At 38.0% G+C, this 9,093-nt stretch overlaps 1 long non-coding RNA gene across 1 annotated transcript; it reads right to left on the minus strand.

The window, feature by feature from the left end:
• Positions 1-6,625: 6,625 nt before the first annotated feature.
• Positions 6,626-9,093, minus strand: LOC121356128. The gene is made up of 3 exons (XR_005955510.1): positions 8,776-9,093; positions 7,827-7,926; positions 6,626-6,773 (listed from the first exon to the last, which is right to left on the minus strand). It is a non-coding gene; the product is annotated as an uncharacterized LOC121356128 (long non-coding RNA).

Genomic DNA, 9,093 nt, shown 5'->3' on the forward strand with positions numbered 1-9,093 from the left:
GCCCTGACGTGCGCTGACGTCGGTGCGCCCGAGGCGGGGCCGCCGACGAGGGGCCGGAGGGTTGGGTGCCTCCGCTCTGCCCTCGGCCGCCAGCGCCCTCCGGGACCCGGGAGAGCTGTCCAGCCGCCCCGCGCCTGCCGAGCACGGGCAGCCCGTCCCGGGCGCTGTCCCACGGGAGAGAGCGGCCCCCACTCCTGCAGCTCCACGGATACCTCCGCTCCATCGTCAGCGGGTTTGTTCATTAAAACCGTCAGAACCCGCGCAAAACGCCGGTGCGCAAACTGTATCAACCAGCCGCACACCAGTGTTACAATCACTTCAGGAAAAAAGAGCTTTTCCTGATTTTCTTTCCTTTTTCCTGTTTTCCTTTCCATGATTACCACAAATGGACAACTCAGATGTGCCATCTCAGCCGTTTCCCCCATAAAGTTAAGGTGGCTTAAATTTCTGTGCTGTCGCTTTGTTACCAAGGACTAGCAGCACAAGAATTAAGCAAAGGGCAGAGCCTAAATGGTTAAGTTTCCAGTAGTGTCAGGGTGACCCAGACTCCAAAAAGCACATGGTCTCACAGAGTGCCGGGACACTATGTTTGGGTGGGAAAATGTTACTGGAATAGATGTATACTTATTGAAGCGGCAGCCACATGATGTGAACTGCTGGCCCTTTTGCTGCTGCTAGAAGGAAAGTTCAAAATATGCCTCTGCTATTATTTACACTTCCCAAAAACATCCCTAATGATCAGAGCATGCCCTAAAGATGCCCAATGCAACAGAAGGAGTCACAGAAGAAATGTGAGAAGCTGTTTAGAGGCAGGAAAAGAGAAATTCTCCTCACGCACATGACAGGAGGTCATGCTTCTGGCAGGTCATGCTGACCCTTGTCTTGTTTCCAGGCAGTTTCCAACGCAGCTGCCAGCCTCACTGTAATTTGCCATTGTGGTAATCAACATGTGGAAGGATAAGCTACAAGGAAAACAAGGTCTTCAGAGAGTGCTGCTGGTCTACAAAATGTTCCTGCAGAACCTGCCCGTTTATTCAGAACACTCATCCTGCCTTGCTGCTGGTGGCCCGTGGCCTGTGGCATGCCACTCTTATATAAGCATTTTGAAAATTGCTGTTTCCTGCACTTACAGTTCACATAACAGGCAAACCTTGCAGATATCAGTGAAATGTGGTGGGACACCTTCACTATTGTGAAGGTTTCAGTAGTTTTCTAGTTATTCACCATATTTAGCTAGTTCAGTTAAGTTTGGGATGGTGCCAGGTGAAAAAGATACAAATTACAGGGATTTAATAAACTAAAACCAAAATAACAGTACAGCTTGTATTCTCATGGGACTAAGCATTAGCATAAAAGTTTCACTGGATTTCTGACCCTTGGTTCTACCTAAATCTTGTATAAACAAGTAAATTCCTTAAGTCATGTTTCCTTTCATGACAAAACTTCCCTAAGCATAGAAAAACTTGTCTAAAGAAAGTTTATTCTCTTCAGTTCAGTAAGCTATCTTCCTTTAAATCAACAGAGTGCACTCTAGAATTTATCAAAGTGTTCTGCACTGAGTATTTGTTATATACCCAACTAACATTTATTTTGCATGGAGTTTGCAGTGTTCGGGATTCCAACAGTGCTCCTCCTTCCAGACTGAAGGAAGGAGGCTAACTGCATGCAGTAGGCAGAGTGATGAGTATTAATACCTTCCTGGAACATCTATTATGCAAAACTCCTTGCTCTACTTACATAAATTACTTTATGAAGTAAATTTTCCTTATCAGGTGCTACAGATTATGTTAACCCATTTCTTTTTTTTTTTTTTTTTTTTTTTTTTAAAAAAGTTATGTTTGCCTTTGGACTGCAAGCATTTTATTTTGGCTTAGAAAAGTTCCAAACATTACTGCAAGAGTAGATATTTTTTTTTTTTTCTGGAGTAGCTTAGAAAGGACAGTAGATCAACCTTTTTTTAAGATGTCTGAAAGCTCTGCACACAATGAGAACTACTACTAAGCAGCCAGTGTGAAACAAGTCTCTAAAATTATCAAGAATTTTTCAATATATTATTTTGTTTAGTGAAGTAAATTACATGACAGGAGTAAATGTGAGTCAAAACACTTTCCTAATTCAACAGCATTTACAAATGAGAAGAGTTTTGAACCCTTGGTGCCCAAAACAGGTCAGCAGGTAGACATTCTGGAGCTACCACAGGTTAATCATTATATACACTGTATAACACCAGCTTACTTATACTTCTACCAAGCATAAGATATCAAAGTCAGCACACCAATACAGTGAAATAATATTGTCCAAAGAAGCCATCAAAGAGTGAGCAGGTAGTTCAGAGGTTTGATTTACCTTCCCAGGGGGAAGAACTGGAATTCTGAGGTAAAGAACTTTGTTTCTCAATGATTTTTTTTCTTAAATACATTTATAGTTGACTCAGGCTTGAGCTAATTAAAATTTAGCAATTTACCTTTCTTTCAGACTCACTGGAACATGACAGGAAAATTCAGTTAGTGAGGCATGAAAGCCATATATGGAGCCACAGAAAGGGAAGGCTCATTTAACTATGCAGCAACTAGAACACACAGACAACACCTAAACTTATTTTCAACATGTTAATAGGTTCCAGTTCTGAAACAAGCGTTCAGTGTTTTAGTACTTTTGATTATTACTCAAAATACTAAAGTATTATTTATATTATTCATTTAAGAGCACTTGCAACTCATCTTTGAGTCATCTGATTCCCTTGACATGGGATGGCAAATCAACAAAAACTGAAACATTATTTCATGGCATCCTCATATTCCTGTGAGAATAGAATGAGTACAAGGAAGACGAACAAAGACAGGATACACAACTCGTTATATGGACCAAAAAGTATTAAGTAATAACAAATATGCTGAGAATATGAAATTACTTACAAGCTCCATGTAATACATTCAACAATTTTAAGATCAACTTGTCGCACTTACAGAATATATAACTAAAAGAAGACAAAAGGGCTGCTACCTGCATGACTAAAAATCACTCTAGGAAGCCATGGGAACTTACATATTCAACTTATTAACAATATTTCAGTGAAAGGAAGGTCATTACAAATAAAAATTAATATTTACAAGTCTAATTAAAACTACAGATGTTGAAAGTCAGCAGGGATTAAACAAATGTAAGTTCAAACATAATTAAATATAAATACCAAAGAAAAAATTAAACTGGAAAACAAACAAACAATAAGAAAACCTCTCAAACCCTAAAAGCCATTTTCTAGATGGTTTTGGAAATATAAAGCAAATGAGAGAAGCACAGAGCCAAGGTTTTTGAAGGAAACAACACATGAACCTCTTAAGGAATCTCTTTGCTACCTTTCCTTTTATAGTCCTAAGCTTAAGGTGAAGGGGAATAACAAATTATGAAAGGATAGTGAAGCTACATAATAATAATAAGGAAGAATCAATACCCCTTTGGCAAGAGCAGTTTTTTATCCATGAAGGACTTTTTGAGCAGATAATAGTAAGTCCTCAAATATTTTTGTTACAGTGAAAATTTCAGTAGAATACTAGAGCTCATCTAATTAAGAATTGGTTTTTACATTTAAAAAATTTAAAATAAAACTAAACAAAATAAATCCAAACCAAACAAACAGAAAACCCCACTTACTGTATGAGGAGTTCCATACAATGAAAAACAATCTTAGGGTTTTCAGGTTTTTTTGTTGTTAGTTTCATATTTGTCCAGTTCTCCTTATACCAGACTCATACTTTGGGTGGAATGCCCTACTTTCATATAAATTATACAGCAGCTTCTATATTTTGTCAGACTATCATATCATTATTACAAGCTCAGATAAGCAATTATGCAGAAGTTTTTAGAAGCCACTGAATATTTTATACTCAGCAAAATTTGAGAATTAAGTTACCACAGCAAATTATTAACCTTGACAGCACTTGAGAAGTAGCCACTAAAATATCAGCAGTTAAATCAACAATTAAGTAGTTACTGCAATTTGGTAGTCTTTAAAAAATGGCAGAACTTCAAACTTTCTCCCCACTGCAAATGCTGCATCTCTATTCAAAAACACAGTACTTTCAAGGTCTAATTATACAGCACTTAAAATTAAGGTGTCATTTTTCTTTAAACAGAGCTACAGAGTCTGTTACTCAGCATGATCCTTGGCACTTCTATTTGCAATTATATATTGCTCATTCAGTAACTGGTGTTAATGTTGTCTAAATAAGTTAAGAGCAATAACCTTTGACAGTGACAGTCAGTATGTCTAACAGTTCTGGAGAAAGGATAAGTGACTTATCATCCCTTTACAGCAGGACTGAAACAAACCCCAAAATGTCTATTCAGCAGATATTTGCAGACATCAGCTGCACAAGTTCTGTATGTTTGTGTATTTGATATTTATGGAGGATGGTATAAATGCCTATTCAGAAAATGCTACTACCCTCTGTCTCCTCACATTTGCCAGGAATTTTCTGGTGCAAGAATGCAACAGAATCAGAAAGTCTTTCCCCTCACACCATCTGATGAAACTGAAAGAATGGGGTTTTTTACATTCCATGCCAATGGTGCTGTAAGTGTAAACATAGCAAAAGTGGCTGCAGAAACAAGAAAGTGTAAACAGGAATCCTGAGCAGCTGTCACACGACAAGTCAGTTCATGTTTGATAGCACTACTGTAACAGGCTTTTCTGGATTTTGCAATACAATGTTACATTAATGAGCTGCAAAGGGTTCTTTCAAATAAACCTCAAGAGCAACGGAATGTACCATAAAAACAGAACTGAGGTAGACTTTGTAAAACTGCTAGTAAAGCAATTTATTCCTTCCATTTGATACACAACATACAAAATGAATATGGAGCCTTAATAAGATTATGCAGGTATTCTTTTGCAGAGGTTGTACACAGTAAACAGATCACATGCACACACCCCATCCCACACCTTGCTAGTGCTATACAATAAGACTACAAGGCCAAGCTGCCAGAGCTGTAAATGAAGAAAGGCAACACCTGCCTGGTCAGCCGGTTTTGCCTGCAACTGTGGTTTCCTCTTCGAAACTTGGACTTTGCCATCTATTTCATGGGTGTGGAGCTTAATTAGAAAGCACCATTTCTTGTCTACAAGAATCTAGCATGCAAACTCCTCATGTAGTCTAAGCCCTTGTAATTTCTTTATCATCTACTGACAAGGGAGACAGTTCAATGCATGCACTGAAAAAATCAAGTGCCATTCCATTTTCCAACTGGTTCGGGTGATAATTGTTTTTCCTAATTCTTCTAGTCCATCCAACTGCAGAAGGAGCAGCTGTCTGGAGGTCAGAACAGCTTCCCTATAACAGTGGGCAGCTTATCAATGGCTTGGTTTGTATTCTCAACAGTCCAATACTTGCATGTCTAAAAGCAGACAGCCCTTCACAGTGTCATTTCATTTCTTAGTCACAAGCAAATTAACAGAATTACTAAGGAATAAAACAACTTGCATACAAGATATATGGAAAAATATGAAACTTCTGCTGTTAATTTTTTTGGAAGGTTCATTTTAAAATGAACTCCTACAATTCAGTTCTCCATCTTTTTAAAAGGCTTCTTAGAATCATGGAGTACCATGTTTTCCTTCAGCCACCCCTGGTTTTGGTAAAGTAAGTCTGTCTGATTTTAAAACTGGTTCTACAAGTACAGAGTGAGAAGGAGCTCTGAAGTCTGCGAAGCCTAAGCAGCAGATTCCCTGCATTTACAAGCACACAGTTGCTTGTTGCACAGCTCTTGGGCTTCTTGCTCTCAATTTCAGCATATCCAACCATCTCGTCAGAGACCCTGATAGTTTGTTTCCAGGCCAGTTTGATGAAGACTTCCAGGCTCTGGTTTTTGAGTTTTGCAGTTTCAATAAACACAATCATTTCACATTGACATCAGTTCCATGAGATGCCCTGGTTAAAAGCTGGACTGTACTGAGCGTGTTGGTGACACCCCATGGCATCCTGCTGAACAAATAGCTTCGTGGTCAGTGACATTTGTTTCCTCAGCACCAATGCCCGTTCTCACTTAAGATTAGCGGGCACTAATGGAAGTGCTACTTCTGTAGCAAGTTTGGTGTAAAGAACATGAAGTAGCACTGGTAACCAGTAAGACTGGATTGAAACTAATTGCTATGGGAATGGCAAAAATGTCTCAAGACCCGCCCCACCCCTCCCCCCCCGTAATTTTAGAATGTATAATTTACATGACTAGATCATTTATCCAAGTGATAAACATCATCGTTTTTGCTTGTAGCACATTTATATTAATACATTCAAGCAATCACTTGAAGAATTTCACTTAGCTTGCCAATTATGCACAACACGAATCAGAAAATCTGTCAACACTCTTAAATTTTTTGTTTACCTCACAGGGTAAAATCTTGATTATCATTTTCATACCTTGCCACTTCAACAGTTACACACTGTAACAGAGGAATTACCTTTGACAAGATTACGTCATCAAATTCAGTATGTTTTTATTTATTTTCTTATGACTTTGGAAGATGGGGTATTTAGTTGAGCACAGGCTCAAGAGGGTACTCTTGGCAGTTGCACTCACAGGTAGCAGATTTCCAGCAAACCAACCAGAATGCCACAGTCACCTCACATCCTCCTCCACAGCAAACATACAAAAAACACGGGCTTCTTGTTCAAGCAAGGGCAGTGCATCAATTTGCACAGCTGAACCTCCAACTGTAATACTGGAAGAGGGATCAGGAGGCTTTTAACACAGATGAATGTTCCAACCACATTAATCTGAAAGATGCAATCGTGTAAGCACAATTTAAAAGTCAGTGTCATAGAGAGCGAGAAGACATGATAAAAACTAATTTTCTTCCAAGAGTAATGCTTGCTAGACTAAGGCATGACACCTGTCTCGTGTACATTTATTCTTATCCATTGCATGATCCTTTCAGGAATGTTAATTGGTTGGTTTGGGTTTTTTGCCCTCAAGACAAACCCCAGAAGAACAACAAAAGCTTCAGTGCTAAATAATACGTAGATTAATACAACACCCAATTAGTGGTTTTAATTTTACTATGATCCAAGGGAATTAACTGTATAAAACCTCTTACAAAGTCAAAAAACTTCAGTAAATCCCAAATAAAGTTTCTCTCTGGGGATGCTACACATAACAGTTTCAGAACAAAGCTACAGTCTCATTTTACAGACATTCAGATCAGCTTGATGATTCAGCTGCACACTAGGTCTGTGCAAGAAATGGGCAGCACTCAGTCAAACAAGAGAGCTGATGCTGTGAACCAAACCATCACACTAGGCTCTAGAATTAATACAATTAAAGATGGGAACATGTAGTAACTGACAAGAGTATGTTTGACCAAAGAACATTACTTCTGTGTTTGCTGTAAGTCGACTGTGAAATAATACCATAAATTACAAACACAGTGATTTGTAACATTTGGAGACTGGGACGAAGACTGATTTAAGCAAGTTCTCCCAGACCATCACTGACAGAAGGTAAAAAATGAGACGTGGCAGGCACAGCATTCCTCTGGATGAAGGCATACCATGTACACACCATTCTTTGTTCATTAACCGTGTAATAGACAAACGCAGGTTTCCCTGCCTGTTGAAAATAAACCATTACTTACAGAAGATTGCACAGAAGACTTATAATTCCTTTTTAAAAAGAAATTACTTCAGATCTCCCTCAAACAGCAAGAATTTCCTATATGTCAGTCTTCAATGCTCCCCTCTTCTAGGGAGGTCACTTTAAAAGACAGCAGTTCCAACATCAAAGTTCAGTGCATGTCACTCTAACAACCAGATATCAAACTGCTAAATTACCTTCTATGTTCAGAACCTATTTCAAATCCAGTACCACACTGCTCCAGTAGCAGGCTGTAAGAAAGCAGCTGGTTCATATTTTGTCAGGGCACCACCTGAACTATAAACAAAATAGAAAGCAGGTAGAACAAACAGCTATATAAGATCAGGCAAACAGAAATATGATACACTTGCAGTTTCTAATCACTGGCATTCATATTCCTCTCCAAAATAAATATATTTCACTTGTATTGACGCAAAGGTAAAATTCCATTACAGATCACCCTTATTCTATGATTTTACTTTTGGCATGGACAATATGAATATCAAATGCTCTCACCTGGCTATATTTCAGACTACATAGCTTAATTTTAAGAGGGATGACTGAATTTGGTGTTGCCATTTATAATGTCATGAATAATGACATTATGAATAATCCCATGACATTATTTCATATGACTCTAGATTCTGGAAATCATTTCATAGCCCTTAATCCCACAAACTGAAGGAAATATTTGGTAATGATTTTCCACTTCCTTAGCATTATTCTGAGTAAATTTCAGTTTTATTCCCCTTCCCTGGTGACTGCAAAGCCATGAAGCAAAAGAGGCAGAACGTATATCTCCTTTTTTGAACTTGAAGAGTGTCTGAAAGGCAATTACCGTACTATTGACCATCAGATATTATTAGAGATATTAATAGTTACCACAAATATATGAAGCTAACATACAGTAAATAAAGACTTCTGTTTCATATTTTCTGGGCATAAATACAAATATTTATTTTGCTTATATTCAATAACAGAACTATCTACTTCAAATAATACAGTGATGAAAGACAAGTGGCGGACCAAGTATTCTGCAACACATTTTAATAAGTTTAGCTTTATTCAAGTATTTTTATAACCAACTCTTCTTGTTGTACTCTTCAACAAATTATTCATGCTTGCAAAATAAGGGCAAATACTTACTTTTGAAATCACAGTAATTCCGTGCCATTCTAAGATGCTGTACCAAATACAGTCTTATAACTTCTGCCCTTTTCTACAAGACTTGAAGCATGCTATGTTGCTTTATTTGCTACAAACTCAAACTAGCCAAATACATCTGTATTAACATCCATGTTACTCTCCTTGTTAGTTTTAAACATAATTTTTGACCACCGACTCTAAAACTGTTAGGACTCTGCTAGTTAAGAAATAAATCTAACAACTTCTAAGTCTTGTCTGATCAGGTCTGATCTAATATTTCTATCTCTCTAATTCCATTAATTATTTTTTTTCCATTAC

Source organism: Pyrgilauda ruficollis, unplaced genomic scaffold (genome assembly GCF_017590135.1).
Source record: "Pyrgilauda ruficollis isolate IOZ18807 unplaced genomic scaffold, ASM1759013v1 scaffold108, whole genome shotgun sequence".
Lineage (NCBI taxonomy): Eukaryota > Metazoa > Chordata > Aves > Passeriformes > Passeridae > Pyrgilauda > Pyrgilauda ruficollis.